The sequence below is a fragment of the Pecten maximus genome, chromosome 13 (assembly GCF_902652985.1).
Source record: "Pecten maximus chromosome 13, xPecMax1.1, whole genome shotgun sequence".
NCBI lineage: Eukaryota > Metazoa > Mollusca > Bivalvia > Pectinida > Pectinidae > Pecten > Pecten maximus.
In genome coordinates, this window is record NC_047027.1 from 8,420,591 (window position 1) to 8,436,095 (window position 15,505).

Below are 15,505 nucleotides of genomic sequence, written 5' to 3' on the forward strand. Positions count from 1 at the left end.
AAAATTTTTGGGTTTGGGGGGAAAGGGCCCACCCTTTTTTGGGGCTATGAACAAAAAAAAAACAATTTTAAATGCAAGATGGTTTTTTCGGTACTGGGGTTAGCCGGGAATATGTTTCAGGGTGGGGAATTTTCCAAAAAAACCCAAAATTTTTTTGATTTAAAGTGTATGTAAAATGGGGTTTTTTTTTTAAAAAAAAAAAAAAATAAAATCGTTTAACCCAAGGTTAAATTGATATTTACAGATTTGTGTTTTTTAAAAACAAAACCCGACATTTTCCCCCCTCCTTTTCGGTTAAAAAAATTTTCTACAAAATTCATTTTAGGGGGGCCCCGGATTTTTTATGGGAAACAGCTTTGCAGGGTTAAAGTGAATTTTATTTTTTTAAAATTTGTTTTTTAAACGGGGGGGTAACGTTTTGGGGTATTTGTTCAAATAGTGGGAAATTTCGTGCCCTTTTTTGGGACGACCCCCAATTCAAAAATCCCAATGTGGGGAAAAAAACAATTTAACCAAAAAATATCGGGTTTTTTGGGAAAAAAATTACTTCAATCCCCAAAAAATTATTTTAATCCCCGCAATTCCAAGGAATCCCCCCATTGCTATCCCAAAAAAATCCCCGGGCCGGGTTTTTTTTTAAAAAATTTCCCAAACCCCCAAAAACAAAAAACGGACCCTTTGCGGGAAAAAAAACGGGGAAAAAATTGGATGCAAAAGAATTTTTCCTTTAAAAAAACAGTAGTTTTAAAAAATTTTGGGCCTTTCTTTTTTTTTCCCATCTAGGCCCGGGGTTGGGGAATCTTCATATTTTTTTAATACTTCGAACAAAATTGCTTTTTTTTTTTAAAATTTAACTGTAAAAAATTTAAAATTTTAAAAAACTAAGGTTTTAAATTTTAAAAAAGAATTTTTTGAAAAATTCCAAATTTTAATCTTAAATAGTTTAAATTTGTTTTAAAATTGCTTACATTTTTTGGAAAAGGGTTAACATAAAAAAAAATAATGTAAAAGTTAAAAAAACCAATATAAAAATTCCCTTTTTTTTTTTTTTAACAAGCCCTGGTGGGTAAAAAGTTAAAGGAAATCCCTTTTGGAACCCCCCGAAACTTTTTTTTCATTTAGGTCTTTTGTGATCTGTTCGAAAACATTAGGGGTTTGGGCAGAAATTTTAAAAAATGTTTTCCCTACAAAATAAATTTAAAATTTCTAAGTAAATTTTTTAAAAAAACCATTTTTTGGTTTTTAAATTTTAAAAATTTATTTTTTAAAAAGGGGTTTAAAAGGGAACTTTCAAAAATCCTAATTTGGTGGGGGAGCAGAAAATTGTTAAAAAAAAAAACTAAAACCTTTTTGTTTTTTTTTTTCTATTGTTAAAAATTTAAAAAACCCGTATCTCAAATAATACCTTTTAAGGGGGGAAAAAATTTTTTTTAGCTTTTTAAAAAGTCTTTAAAACTTTTTGCCATATAAAATTCCCATCAAAATCTGGAAATTTTTTTTTTTTTTTCTTTAAAACAAAAAAGGCGCCCCCCCCAAAATTTAAACCCCTTACAAAAAAATGAAACGTGCACCTTTTTCCCCCAAAAAGAAAAGGGGGAAAATATTTGAATTCGAAAAGAGTTTTTATCTTTTAAAAAAAAATTTTTTTGGAAAAAAAAAATTTTTTTTTAAAGAAAAAATAATTTAAAAAAAAATTTTTTTTCCCATTAAAAACCCCTTTTAATCGGGAAAAGGATTTTTTCAAAAAGTTTTTTTAATTTTAAGGCATAAGATAATGTTAAAACCTGACGCTGTCTCTAAACATCAGCGCCCTTACATGTTACCTCCAGATAAGAAGGAAGTGTTAAGACACCAGTTAGATGAGCTGTTAGCACAAGGTATTATTGCTCCGGTAAGTGAGGAAGAGGAAGTACATATAACAATCCCAATAGTGTTGGTCGCTAAACGTTCAAAGCCCAAATCTGTTGGTGACCTACCCATGACCAGAGAGCTTAGCCTCTCATCTTACAGGTTCTGTTGTGATTTCAGGTATCTGAACACACAAACTCAAGATTTTCGATACACGAAATTTGACTTACAAGACCTGACTGAATCCTTCTCTGAGCGCACCCCAAATTTCATTACACTTCTTGACCTACGCTCAGGGTTTTTCCAAATGCCCATTTTAGAGGATTCTTGTAAACCTTTACCACTTTTAACACTTGTTATGGTACTTTCAAATTTCTCAGACTACCGATGGGTCTACGCACAGCTCCAAACACATTTCAGTTACTCATGGATAAAGTACTTAAGCGTTTGACTTTGGTTTATTTTGTTTAACGTCCTATTAACAGCTTAGGTCATTTAAGGACGGCCTCCCGTGCGACATGCGTATGGAGTTACGTCCATTTTCAAATTAATGTACATAGTGGAGTACCTTTGTTCAGCAATATGAGTACTGCTATGTGTATTGGCCTTATGACCTTTTTTGACATTATCCAAACTTTGTCAACACACTATCCGGAGAAAATAATGGATAATTTTACAAGTTCATAGGAAGATTAGATTAATCAATATTACCAGTCCAGTATCTAACTAATTAATTTACTTACAATTGACCCTTAAATTATATAGAACATATCCTGTTTCGACACCTTTTAATTGCCTTTAATTATGGAAATATGTTAATCTTTTATTTTTGAATTATTACAGAGGATACGAAAAGGAAGTTGTTGGATGCCTTTTTTGAAAGGGGAAATCACCTCAAAAGGCCACAAATGCAAAGAGATGTGGTCTGAAGCAGTCAAGGTATAGTTATAGAGAGTGTGGTGTTGTGGTTTCTACCCCTTAAATCAGATAAATACTGATAGCCAGAAGTCTTGGTTAAATAAATGATTAACCAAAAGTTAGATAATACTTACTTGGGAGAAAATGAACTTTGACCCAGGAATGACTTTTGACCACGAACTTCCACGTGTGACAACCTTATCACTAAAAAAATCGTGGGTTTGTACAAAATAGTTCATAAATGTTTTCAGAAAGAACTTAATTGTAATTGTTTAGTTGTTATAGTTTAGTAGGTTATAGAGCTTGTTATCAATGAACAGATTTTATTTATTATATGAAAAGAAAACTATCATGTTAAAAAGCCTAACATATCTTTTTATGTATCCATACACTGTCTCCAATTCCATCATAGTTCTTTTGTGTGAGTCTTAATTTTCAATGGTTAACAGCATGTCGCTTTGACATCAGATTTATTAAAATTGACATGGTTCTTAACCCGTTCATAAGGAAGAAATGATTTCTAACTGTTAAATGGAACATAAGATTTATTAAAATTGACATGGTTCTTAACCCGTTCATAAGGAAGAAATGATTTCTAACTGTTAAATGGAACATATTACAGAGAGGTTATTTTAAATTCATGATTAGCCAGTTTAACTACTATATTAAGTAGTCATATGCCTGTTTTTAGGTCACCTGAGACAAAGTCTAGATTGACCTATTCTAATCGCCTTTTGTCCGTCGTCGTGCGTCTGTAAACAATTGACATTTTCTATTTCTTCTCCAAAACCCCTAAACTAAATTCAAGGAAATTTGGCAGAACGCTTCTTCTATGGCTAAAGGTCAACCAAAATTGTGAATTATATGGTCCCCACCTCAGGGGCCTAAGGGGCGCGGCTAAAAAGGGTCCAATTTACTAAAACTTCAAAAATCATCTTCTCTACTCTCAGATATTGTGGAAGGGTCTTAAAGTGCTTTACCAAAATTGTGAATTTCATGACCCAGGGGTCTCAGGTTTGCGCCTGGGGAAGGGGTAAACTTAATTATGATTTATATAGGGAATAACATTTTTGACTTTTATATCTAACTTTGTTAATATGATCAGCATTGGATGACATATTAATGGTAGGCACATGTTGGTCCTGACTGACCCCCAGGGGCTGATGGGCGGGGCTAAAAAGGGTAATTTAAATTGACTGAAATCTCAGGTGACCGTTAAGGCCCATGGGCCTCTTGTTTTAAATACATTCTTTAGAAGTTTTTAACCAACCAACCCCCCCCCCCCCCCCTTCCTCTTTATATAAAATAGTATGGTAAAAAGAATTTGCATGACTTGTGGTGGGTGGATATCATATTTATCTAACTCTCAAATTTTAAAAAGACAGGAGCTTAGTGAAAATATTGAAAACTAACTTACTTGATAAATGTGACATCCAACTGTCACTAGATGTGTCAACTTTTTTTTTATCTATTTTTGTTATAACATGTAGACATTAAGCATTCCAAATGATAACATGGTTTGCTATTGTACTAGCTAGTAGACCATGTTACTGCCCTGAAACCCAACGCATTCACTGTCACAATTGGGCATATCCATCCTGTGATATTTTTGGGAGGAATTACAGTCATTGTATTGTTGCCAATTGATTTGTATTGCCTTGAGATCAATTTGAAAGCAGTGTTAGTGCAACACATCATTCCATGGAACTTTTGAACAGATATTACTTAAAATGTATAATGTTTAATCATGATTTAATTATGGTATAAAACTATCAGTATTTTGAGGGTGACGGTGCATATCGCCACCTCGAGGAATATCACTGTATATATTTTATTCCTTCTCAACCATTAACCTTTTGAACACCAAGATAATTACCAACTGACCTCTAAGAAGGTTTGGTTTGGTTTGGTTTGCTCGTGTTAAGTCTCCTTGTGATAGGCCGGAACTTTTGCCGATTTATAGTACTACCTCACTGAAACATACTGCCGAAGACACCCAGCAGCACACCCCACCCGGTCACATTATACTGACAACGGGCGAACCAGTCGTCCCACTCCAAATATGCCGAGAATGGAAGCCGTAATTTGCATTGTTTTACCCTTCAATGACAAAACAAATTAGCCAAATCATACTACTAGTTGTTGTATATGAACGTCTCATAAGATTAATAGAAATAAACCTTGCCTTTACTCTCATCATGCTAATGAAAACATTTCTTAATTAATTCTGGTTTTTAGTAGTCCAGGGCACCTAATATTTTGTTGTTTTATAGATGTATGCCATCACTGAATGTTTGAAAGGTGATTATTATTGCTTAATATCTACTTTGTTGATTTTTTTTTTTTTTTTGTAGGAGTGGATAGGAAATCGCAGAAGAGAAAACCTACCTTCCCAGGAACAAGTAAGCAAAGAGAAACCTTACGCAAGAGGAATTTCTGCGTTCAATGCTTTTGTTGCTGAACATAAGGTACGATATGTTTTTATTCCACTGCCACAAAGTAGTTTGAGACTATGTTAACAATGATCATTCAGCCTTCTTCCTATTTTTCTGAATTGAGAGATACAGTTTAAATTTAAGAATTGTAAGGAAGAAATTGAACATTTATAAAACAGCTATTGGAAATTTACTTGAAACATATGGAACGATAAAATAACGTTCAGTAACCTTAGGGGAAAAGTGTTGTTATTAATGTTTTATTTCTGGGGAAGCAAATGTCACAATGGCCATCTTGAAAAATCTATTTTTATGGAAAAAATAATGCAAAGATTATTTTGACATTTCAAGTTCACAGTGTCAAAGACTCCTTTAAATCATGTGATCGTTAATGTTCTCTGGATCTCTTGTATTTTTTAACAGACCAATTAGGGAGTCTTGGAGGTGCATGGGCTTCTGCCTGGAATGCAAAAAGCAAAGAAGAAAAAGAGAAGGCCATAAAATTAACCAAAGAATCAAGCGACAGCTTCTTAACAGCATACACACTGATGTAAGCTATAGGGACCGCAGAACCAAATGATTTCCCATAGACGATAGTGTTAACGTTTACCACTGTCCTGCTTAAATGGAGTTTTCAACTCTGGTCCACTAACCATAATTTTGAAGAATGACATCTCACACACCTGTAAATAAAATATTTAAAAATTCTACCAATTTGAACTTTTTTTATATGGGGGGGGGGGGGGGGGGGGGGGGCACCATCTTGTATTGAAATCTGTACCAAAAGTTCACCTAAATTTACAACAAATTACACACTTAATTAACTCCCCAACACAAAAACAGACTGGAACAAAAAAAATTTTTTTATATATTTTACATATACATATATTGCCCAGCCCACACATAAAATTTTGGAAATTTATCTCACCTGGATATCCAATCAGTAGGCCCCAACACATTCACCTTCCTATTAAATCTTCTGCCCAAACGGGGAAAACCCACAATCTATTTTTGATTTCGTTCTGTGGTCCCGATAGAAACTTACAAATTTTTCAAATTTACCTTTTCTGGAACAGGCAAGGTCCATAGGGTATGGTCTCAAAATGGGAAGTAGCTGGCTGCAAGTCTTGGGCTGGTACCCCAGATGGAGATTCCTACAAGAAAAAGACATGAGAACTGAATCAATTTTGAAATGTAAATTTAAAAATCTTAAACTTTGAACCTAGACTTATGGCTTTTGGTTATAATTGTGCTACTGAGAAATATAAACAAATAGTATAAGTTTGAAGATAAGGGGGAGATAACTCAGGGTAATCTCCCCAACCCCCACTTTTCTGCACTTTATGTTAAAAAAATCAGGATTAGAGCAATTAAATAGACAAAAGAGCCAAAACACAGACACTGAAATAAAGACATGAGACTGTACAAACAGTACAATACCCAAATGAACCAGCGGTGATGATAGACAGAGATATAGGGAATGACTGCTGAAGTGCTTAAACCATGGGGGGGGGGGGGGGGGGGGGGGGGGGGGTAGATGTCTGCCAGTCAAGTGTTCAGCTTGACCTTAATTGATGGGTTTCCTTTCAGTAAACTTCTGATTGGATACTTCTGTGTATAAAAGGATCAATGATCAGCCACTGAAACATACCAGAGACAGATTTTTGCAAAGGGAAAGAGGATTTTGGAACCCCAAAAAATGGTGAGTCCTAAGAAAAATGCCGGACGGTTTGAGAAAGGGAGAGACCCGTACTACAAAAAAAGGGGAGAAAATTGAGAGATGGATTCATTCTGACATGGACCAAGTCCCAACAGTACGGTTACTAAGGGAATTACAAGACCAGGTTGTGAATGCCAAAAAGTCCTCACCTGTAAATCTGACATCTTCTCATAGACTGCTCCGTCCTACTCCGAGGCCAAGGATGAACCACTGAGGTAAGTCAGAATAAACCTTAAATATAAAAGCACATACAGATATATGAAATTGAAAACCCATACACATTCATTAAATGTATATTTGATGTTTATTAATGTGACATGTCTTTATTTTACGGGGAGAGTGAGGAATACAAGACCAACAGAATTGGAAAGATGCGAGACATGTGGAATGATGCTGTACATCATCATAATACGGATACTCCATCATGCAAGGGCAACGTGGACTTTGATTTTAAGACACAGGAGGGACTTGGGTGGCGAATAGGACTCAAATGCACAAAGTGTACATATGTGTCCAGTGAATACTCTATATGAAGGAAGGAACCAGGCAGGAAGGGGAGAGACATTGCAGATGAATTCTGCAGTGCAGGTTGGACTAACACAGACTAGAATTGGCAACTGGGCAATGCGACTAACTCTGATGAGTGCCAATATGCCTGCCTCCTCTGAGAGAGGAATGCAGAAGAGTGCTAATAAAGTTCGTGACCTGATCGAGGAACTCAATAAGACTGACATGGGTGGACTTAGACAGAGAATACGAGAGATCAACACACACCGAGGAAACCCACCAAGCGAAGTGGACCCGATAGTCGATGCCACCTACAACAACCCAATATATTCCGGTGAGGAAAGACTCCATTCCAGCCAGCATCACAGGTTATGTTCAGCACCATAGAACACAACACCAAGGACCAGTATGTGCTAGACCTTGTCACCAAGAACAAACTGTGCAATATATGACCATCCTGTGACAGTGAACATAGCTCACACTGTAAAGGTAACTTACCTCTAGCCACGTCGATTGGTAATGAACAAGCATACTGTTCTGAGAGTCTGGAGAACCTCAAAAGAGATGGCCTGGAAGTGGACAAGCTTGTTACTGACTCAGACACAGGTGCGTTCAAGGCTGCTGAAAAGAGATACAAAAGTGGTACATCATGTACAAAGCCACAACACTATCTGGACCCCATTCATCTCACAAGGAATTTTAGAAAAAGCATATTGGTCAGGTATTTTGAAATTGAGGTATATGAGTCAATTTCACTCAGGTTCAAAGAAACGCTGGCATTGCCTAGCTATTAGTATACATACTAACTGGTTGCAAAATATTAATTTGTATTTCGTTTGACGTGTTATTGTTATTAAAGTTTTCAATTAGGCTTACATAAAATGTGAAAATGAAACTTTTGTTGCATTTGTTTAACTTACCTGTATTGGGAAAAACATCTTTCAGGTTTCTTAGATGGTGAAGAGACTCTTGAATATCAAAAACCCTATCACAAGTGTGACGGGGATCATATGTGTCGGGATGTGATATGGCTACCTGCTCTGTTGCTGTAGCTGGTAGTTTTGGTTTCCTATGGGCTTAACTGCACGACCAGGAACATTCCATGTGCAGGGTATGGATGTGCAGCTCTTCTCCAGTGGTTTTGTTTAGGTTAATGCAAAAAGTAAACTACCTTTATGACTGCAAGTCTAGGCATAACCTATTAAACAAATTAAGATAAGAATTTAAAATAATATCATCTTCAAGATTTTATTATCTTGGTCACATGTTTATGATACATACAATGGGAATACATTTCAAATTATGCAAGATGATCTGGTGAATTAGCTCTTTCATTTAATTATTAAAGAGATAGAGTGATGCTGGTCATCATTGAGCTTATTACAAAAAGATTGCAAAAAAAATCAAACGAAAAAAAAAAATCATGAAAATCGGTCTAGTAATTGCCGACATATTCCCACATGAATTTTCCCCTTTTGCACCTGTTCGAAAAACAATCAACGCAACTTCCGGTTTCGTAAACAATACAACCGGAAGTGTCGTGACGTAATATGAGCAACACAACATTACAATCTACACAATTCAAGATGGAGAACCATTATAGCGACAGTGATGCTTTGGAGAGTTTTTTTCCGATGATTCCGGCGATATTGAACTTACAGACGAGGAATCTACCGGTCCAACAGATACGAGAGATGTCCATCCATACCAGTTTGAACCGGAAAGAAATGTTTCTGAAGCAGATCAGGACGACGAACCAATGCCAGATGTGGAAGCTGCGCATGCTGATCAGGACCGACTGATAAACACGGACTGGTAAGCAGCAGGCTTATGTTTGTTTCGCTTTCATATTGTCCTTCGACTTTAAGCAATTTATTTCATCTGCACAGACATATATTATACCGATCATGGTTTTCAAATACCATATATCTATGTACGTAGTCCAAGTCTAAATGATGACTGTCTATTATCATGGTTAGTTTGACCACCATGACAGAACCCTATACCCCTTCGTATTAGGTATACATGTGCTGTAAGTTCTATTGATTATGTGCATAACCATTGATGTATTGGATAAAAATACGTTTTTATTGTATATGGTAGAACTACCAGACATATCCCAGTTGTCTATTTCCTTATATTGAGTTATTTTCTGTAAAGCTAATATAACTCCATTTGTTATATTTATTTCTAGGTGCCAATGCAAAAACGGTGTTTTGATGCCAACCATAACGGAAAGCATCTGTTGTAAGGAAATTACAAAAGTGTCCCAGAAGATGGAGGATACAGAGGAAGGTTTGACATGTACATGTATCTTGGAACATCCAGGCTTCGACCCTGTTTGTCTGAATCCTAACGTGTTGGTGTTTCCTATTTCCAAATTTGAATTTGCCAGTTTGTCTACCGGATGTTATAACCGGAAGTTGTGTTGTTGCTAAGGCCCTAGCTACGCATGCTGAGTAAACACATTCTCCTACCTTATCAACATTTTGGCGGCAAGGTCCAGAAATAAGATCCCATAGCCACACATACAGGAATTTACATTAATCCAATTAACAGAGTCATATATAACAAGACATGGCACTTCCCTTATACACAAGTAAAAGATAACTTACTCCCAACAATGACCCAGATATCAGGATTTGGAAACCAGAATCTGACCAGTTTGATAACACAATCTGGCATTATATCCCGCCTATGCCACACAGGTTCCCCTTCCCTTGCATTAATCCCTAATGTCTGCCTCTTCTTTTCCTGATATCGGGGATCTCCCCAGGCTCCTCTGTGATACAACATTGTCAAAAATCGTTTGTAAATTTCTTTCCTGCGAACATTATTTTTCCTGTGTTTTGGATTTGCTGTTAATTCTCACCATTGTTGTTTCACCAACTCATCATCCTGGGGAATAGAAAATCCTGAACTTTCTATATTTTTACTTATCACTGTGCTGTCCTGATTAATTTCTTCTGAGTATTCCCAATTTTGCTCTTGAAATAGTTGCCTTATAGAATTTTTTTGGTCCACATTCACAACCAAGGTAAGTGCATGTGTGTCCTTCGCGGCCATGCTGGCTAAAATCGGATGATGGGTGGGGGTATGTGGGGTTGGGGTGGGGGTAAGAGAGTAACATGAACCTGTGGGAGAGTCATATTGCCCTCTGGGCAGAGAGTGGAATTGCGCAATTTATCAAGATTCCATTGACTAGAAGGGTTGGTTTGGTTTGGTTTATTTAGTTTAACGTCCTATTAACATCTAAGGTCATTTAAGGACGGCCTCCCGTGCGTGCGACATGCGTGTGTGTGGTGAGTGCGTATGTGTGTTTTGGGAGGCTGCGGTATGTTCGTGTAAAGTCTCCTTGTGATAGGCCGGAACTTTTGCCGATTTAAAGTGCTACCTCACTGAAGCATACTGCCGAAGACACCCAGCAGCACACCCCGGTCACATTATACTGACAACGGGCAAACCAGTCGTCCCACTCCAAATATGCTGAGCGCTAAGCAGGAGTAGCAACTACCATTTTTAAAGACTCTGGTATGTCTCGGCCAGGGGACAGAACCCAAAGCCTTCCACACAGGGGCGAACGCTCAACTAAAGGCCAAAAGTGAGGCAGTGTCAAGGGAGACGTTAGGAAGAAGAAAGTTGTTAAGGAAGAAGAGAAAAGATAAGATCCCAAATTTAGTCGCCTCTTACGATCATGCAATGGGGGCAGCAGGTACAATTCTTACGCCCTACCTGCAGGGCAGGACTAGAAGGGGCAATGCATGGGGAAATAAAACAAAATTAATATCATTTTAAGCCTTTGATTGTCAAATAGATTTTATAGATACATATCGCACTGGATACCTATACTCCGCACAAAAGGCCTCCTGCAGGTAGGGCGTAAGAATTGTACCTGCTGCCCCCATTGCATGATCGTAAGAGGCGACTAAATTTGGGATCTTATCTTTTCTCTTCTTTCTTAACAACTTTCTTCTTCCTAACGTCTCCCTTGACACTGCCTCACTTTTGGCCTTTAGTTGAGCGTTCGCCCCTGTGAGGAAGGCTTTGGGTTCTGTCCCCTAGCCGAGACATACCAGAGTCTTTAAAAATGGTAGTTGCTACTCCTGCTTAGCGCTCAGTATATTTGGAGTGGGACGACTGGTTTGCCCGTTGTCAGTATAATGTGACCGGGTGGGGTGTGCTGCTGGGTGTCTTCGGCAGTATGCTTCAGTGAGGTAGCACTATAAATCGGCAAAAGTTCCGGCCCATCACAAGGAGACTTTACACGAACATACTGCAGCCTCCCAAAACACACATATGCATGTCGCACGCACGGGAGGCCGTCCTTAAATGACCTTAGATGTTAATAGGACGTTAAACTAAATAAACCTAACCAAACCGCACAAAAGGAGAAATGTCAACACCTACCCTTAAAAGGAAAAGAAATAGACACTAATGTATACAGTCAATCAAAGTGTTCTAGATTTTCTATAAATCATAGACAATTGAATTTTAATATTTTTATAAAACTGCACAGGAATTTGTTTCAGCAAGTAAGTCATAGAATGTAAACATTTATATGTTATATTTTATGAAATATTTAGGACATTGGGTACATAATGTATAACTAATTTTGAAATTATAAAAGATGTTATTTATTTATTATTCAAATATTTTTTAAATCAAAGAAAAAGGATAATTGAAATATCTCACTTTGACCGTACCTTTCTCTTTGGTTCGAATTCTGACTTTGCATCGAGTCTTTTTATCAACCATTTTTTTCGGTGTATTTGTGGCAGTTACTGCATTCTGAATGAAAAAAAAAGATAAATAAACAAACCAATAATAAAATAATCATATCTGAAAGTAATTCAAGCGATTAAAAGATAGATATATTACAACTTTGTTTTCAAACATTTTTTTATGGAAAAACCTATATATATATACATTTTTATAAAAAACAAACATTTTTTGGTTCTGTAAATAATATTTTTTTATTGAAAAACCTATATATATATACATTTGTATAAAAAATAACAAAAACAGACTTTGATATATATGCAGCATCTAAATTGTAAAACTAATCTTACAAGTAACACGTCATGGAATTGCTATGCACAGAACAGCATATATATCAGTATCTACTTGTAGTTTTTCCTGGTAGAAGACACCTACACTATAGCTATACAAGTATAGAACACATACCTCTTTATCAGAATCAGCAACTGGTAAAAGTGGGAGGTCATCAATGTCAGTAGCATAAGTTGACACATGTACAGTAGTTGCCTCAACATTTTCTGTACTAGGCCCATGTTTGACTGCAGTCAACTCTGATAATACGTAGAGTCATAAAAAAACCATCATCAAATCAATGAATTCAGAGACAACAAATTGCAATGTGCAAAGTGAGTAGAATTATATAACTTAACATGGTTTAAAATATTATTATGTACATCTACTCCATGATTTGTACATTATCATGATATTACTTATACAAATCATTGTCATTCGACTCATTCATCACTTATTTTAGCGAGTGTAAAACTCATATTACACTTTCTTTTTTTTCATATTTCATTCTATGCTTATCATAAATCTTATCACTGATTCAAGTTCAAATAGTCTAACTGTAACAATTAAGCCCTATTTTTCTCAATATTTACAAAATTCAAATGATTACATTGTATAGGTACAATACTGCACTTACTCTGGCATTTTCTCTTTTCTTATATGCTCCCCTCGGCTTCTGTTCTGTGGGAGGTGATGATAAGAATGCATCATTTAGGCCCAAGTCATCAATTTCTCTCTTCGGGTAGATGGACGGCACAGAACTCGCGTTTAAACGTCTCTTAGTCGAGAATCCTAAACTTGCCTTGATGTCATATTGGGTGTCGAAACACGAACTAGTAAAGTGGACACTACGGATAGCACTGTGTTTTGAGTGTTTAGAATCTTATTACATTATGTATGTTCCTATGATCCGCACTCCGTACCGCCGTACACGCGATGTCACGTGATTGCTACTTTCGTTGTATCTATGTAAGTTATTGTGTGACGTAATGTTTGTGTATCTGTCAATCATGTTGTCTCGTGACTGGACTGACTGACCACGGACACCTCGTGCGTCATGACTTGGGCGCATTTCTTTTCCCGCCGTCTTCCTTTCTTTCTTTCCCTAGACTCTCTCTCTACCGCACTTCTCATCCAGACGTGGAGCTGTCCGCATATACATACGGTCTCTGGCCATGGTTACGAAACCACTATAGCTATTTTGTCTACACTTTGTGGCGGGTCCCCAGCGCCATATGCAGGGGACCATATGTGTTAGGAATAAAAGGAATTAGAACCAACAAACGTTTTAGTCATTCTTGCAAAAGAACCCCAATACCACACTGTTCTCCCAGATGAAGTTGGTCTCGCAATCGAGAAGTCATAGATTTGTTAGAACATTATTTTTGCAGTATGATGCCATCTGGATTGGTATACCGCACCTTGTTATACGGGGGTAAGTTATCCCTGAGGCTGAATCTCGGTGTTGCACCATCCGTTGGGAGGGTTTTGTGTACAATTGGAGTTAAAACAGATGTTTTAACTTGACATGTAATAATGTCATTGATAATTTCAGCTTTTTTCTTTTTTGAAAAATCTATACCGTTGTCTTTAGCTAGAATTCTCAGCGAATTGATTTAAAGCTTGTTTAAACTCTCCCGCTTCGGCATAGTGCCTTGTGGTAACTAATGTAAACAGTGGTTGCCGTGCGGAAGTGTTTATGCGCATGCCCGACAATTACCGTGAAAAGGCTTATTCGGACATACAAATTCACTTCCGAGATTCTGGAAGTAGAAAATTGATTGGCTAATCCAAAAGGTCACCCTGACATGACCCCCTTATAGGATGTTGTTAGATGTTCATGTTACGTAGTGAGAATGACCATCTTGATTTTAATTAGATTGATGAACATCTAACAACATTCCACAAGGGGTCACGTTCTGTTAAGGGGCATCTAAACAGCAAATCCAGCCAAAACAGTTGATATTTTACAAGGCTATACATCCCTACTAGGATGCAATTTAATAGAAGTAACTTGATAAAATTTTGATATGTATCATGTCAAACTTTGGGCTTTGCTGTTGACATTCAATTTGTTCAGTAGTTAGTAAATTTCAACAAAACATGGGGAAAATGCATGTTTCAGGGGGACATAATTAACTCATTCGTATCTCATTTATTGTGCAAAACAGTCATGTCGTTTTGCTCACAAGGGTCTAAAGCACAAACTAGGAGCATTGGTTTGACTAGATTGGACTTTATGATATGTATTAACACTGATTTTATTTAGACCTTGAAATGCAAATGGCGGTTGTGAATAAGATCAGACAATTATGGCATATAAGAAGGTATTTCAAACGCCAAAAATGCTCATATTAGATACTATAGAGAACTCTAGACATGGCAGGAAGACTGTTTTTAGGAAAAAATGTTCATCCGTTGAGTTTGGGGTAAAAGACATATATTTCTGAAAAAGGCCCAAAACTCATCAGTTTGACAATTTGTCTTAAAATGATCATTCTTACTATAATCAGATGTCTTAAATGTATGATATAGGAGCATTTTTAATGGCTGAAATGCCTCCCTTTATGCCATATTTGTGTAATATCATCCACAGCCGCCATTTGCATTTCAAGGTCAAAACTAAATATGTGTTTATACCTATATAAAGTCAAATCCGGTCAAACAAATGCTCCTACCCTGTGCTTATAGACACCTGTGAGCATAACAGCTGGGCTATTTTTCAGGTTTGGTTATTTTTGTGGCTTAGAATTATTCCATGCTACAACTTACCACAAAGTAACTCTATAGAAGAAATTGTTAGCATCTACATCAAATTAGTTGTGATTTTGAGACACTACATGTCCTAACAAACATTTTGGTATATTACATGACTATTTTTGTGCAAATTTCAAGCTATTTATTCGTGTTTGAAATTCAACATTATTCTGCTATATAGATGACCCTTATCCTTTGAGATGATGTGCGTATTTCACTTTCAGGGCGAATTGTCGATGTCGTCGATGTCGTCGAAGCAAAACATTTCGTC

General features: G+C 36.7%; 2 long non-coding RNA genes across 2 annotated transcripts; both read right to left on the minus strand.

Annotated features, from left to right (window-relative positions):
- Positions 1–5,447: 5,447 nt before the first annotated feature.
- Positions 5,448–6,333, minus strand: LOC117341214. Its single transcript, XR_004535583.1, has 2 exons — positions 6,264–6,333; positions 5,448–5,661 (listed from the first exon to the last, which is right to left on the minus strand). It is a non-coding gene; the product is annotated as an uncharacterized LOC117341214 (long non-coding RNA).
- A 406-nt stretch (positions 6,334–6,739) lies between these two features.
- Positions 6,740–12,190, minus strand: LOC117341201. The gene is made up of 4 exons (XR_004535578.1): positions 12,132–12,190; positions 8,349–8,626; positions 7,927–8,049; positions 6,740–7,152 (listed from the first exon to the last, which is right to left on the minus strand). It is a non-coding gene; the product is annotated as an uncharacterized LOC117341201 (long non-coding RNA).
- Positions 12,191–15,505: the final 3,315 nt, after the last annotated feature.